The sequence below is a fragment of the Chrysochloris asiatica genome, unplaced genomic scaffold (genome assembly GCF_000296735.1).
Source record: "Chrysochloris asiatica unplaced genomic scaffold, ChrAsi1.0 scaffold00002, whole genome shotgun sequence".
In the NCBI taxonomy this organism is placed as follows: domain Eukaryota; kingdom Metazoa; phylum Chordata; class Mammalia; order Afrosoricida; family Chrysochloridae; genus Chrysochloris; species Chrysochloris asiatica.
This window is the reverse complement of record NW_006408520.1, coordinates 15,030,494-15,032,487: the sequence shown is the minus strand read 5'-3', so window position 1 is coordinate 15,032,487 and position 1,994 is coordinate 15,030,494.

Here is a 1,994-nt window from a genome sequence, read left to right as displayed (position 1 = left end):
AAGAATTGAAGTTGTCAAGGACTTTATTTTACTTGGATCCACAATCAATACCCAGGGGAACAACAACAGTTAAGAAATCAAATAATGTATTGTACTAGGCAAATCTGCTATAAAAGGTGTCTTTAATATATTATAAAGCATATCTGTCATGTTAGAAATAGAGTGCACCTGAGCCGAGTCATGGTATTTTCCAATGCCTATAGTCATGCATTTGTTGGACAATAAATGAAGAAGACTCAAGAAAACTGGTTGCATTTAAATTACAATGTTAGAAAAGAATATTAAATATTCAATGACTGCAGGAAGAATGAATACATCTGTCTAGGACAAAACACAGACAGAATGCTCCTTAGAAGCTAGAATGGTGAAACTTCATCTCATGTACTTTGAGCATATTATCAGGAGGGAGAAGTTCCTGCAAGACATGATCATACTTGATAAAGTCATGGGTAAGTGAAAGGAAAGATCTTTAATGAGATGTAGTGACAAAGTGGCAGCAGCAATGGACTCAAATATAGCAACAATTGAGATGATATAACAAGACCAAGCTGTTTTTTGTTCTGTTAGACAAAAGGTCAGGGTTGCTGTGAGTTGATACTGATTTGACAACACTTAAAAGTCTCAAAAAGAGCTTTGGTGAGGCTAAATGTTGAACTGTTAACTTCAAGTTCAGTGCTTCAAATCCACCTGCCATTCAGGAGAAAGGTGAAACTATTTGCTTCCACAAAGATTTAAAGTCTCAGATGCTTTATAGGGCCAGTATGAGTCAGAATTCACTCCATGGTTGCTGTTGTTAGGTGCCATCAAGTTGGTACCGACTCATAGTGACCCTATGCAAAATAGAATGAAACACTACCTGGTCCTGGGCCAACCTCACAATTGTTGCCATGCTTGAGCCCACTGATGCCACCACTTTACCAATCCATCTTGCAGGGCGTCTCCTTTTTCTCTGACCTTCCACATTACCAAACATCATATCCCTCTCCAGTGACTGGTCCCTCCTGACAATATGTCTGAAGCATGAGAGATGAAGTCTGGCCATCCAGGCCTTCAAGGAGCATTCTGGCTATACTTCTTACAACACGGATCTGTTTGTTCTTTAGGCAGCCCATGGTACTTTCAGTATTCTCCTCCAACACCATAACTCAAATGCATCAATTCTATGATCTTGCTTATTCACTGTCCAACATTCTCATGCATATGAGATTATTGAAAATACCATGGTTTGGATCAGGCATACCTTAGTCCTCAAGCTGACATCTTTGCTCTTCAACACTTTCAAAAGGTCTTGTGCAACAGATTTGCCTAAAGCATTACGTCTTTTGATTTCTTGATTGCTTCTTCCATGAATGTTGATGGTTGATCAAAGAAGGAAGAAGTCTTTGGCAACTTCAATCTTTGCTCCATTGATAAGAATGTTGTTTATTGGTCCAGTGGTGTGGAGTTTTGTTTTATTGACATTGAGATGCAATCCATACCAAAGGCTGTGCTATTTTGTCTTCCTCAGTAAGTATTTTAAGTCCTCTTCATTTTCAGTAAGCAAGGTGGAATCATCTGCATATCACAGGTTGTTCATGAGTCTTTCTTCAATTCTGATGCCACATTTTCCTTCATATAACCCAACAGGCAGGATTCTTGCTGGCTGAAGGGGTTGCCTCTGCGCACTTACTGGTAGAGCTCAAGAGGATTGTAATACTTTATACTGCAATACCAGGCAGAATATATCCCTCTCCAGCGACTGAATTTAGAGATCATCTGAAGAACAGATTTGGTACATTAAACACTAAAGACTGAAGACCAGAAGAGTTGTGGGATGACATCAAGAACATCATATGAGAAGAGAGCAGAAAGTCATTAAGAAGACAAGAAAGAAGGAAAAGGTCAAAATGGATGTCAGAGGAGTCTCTGAAACTTGCTCTCCAGTGTAGAGATGCTAAAGCAAATGGAAGAAATGAGGAGGTCCAAGAGCTGAACAGAAAATTTCAAAGGTCAGC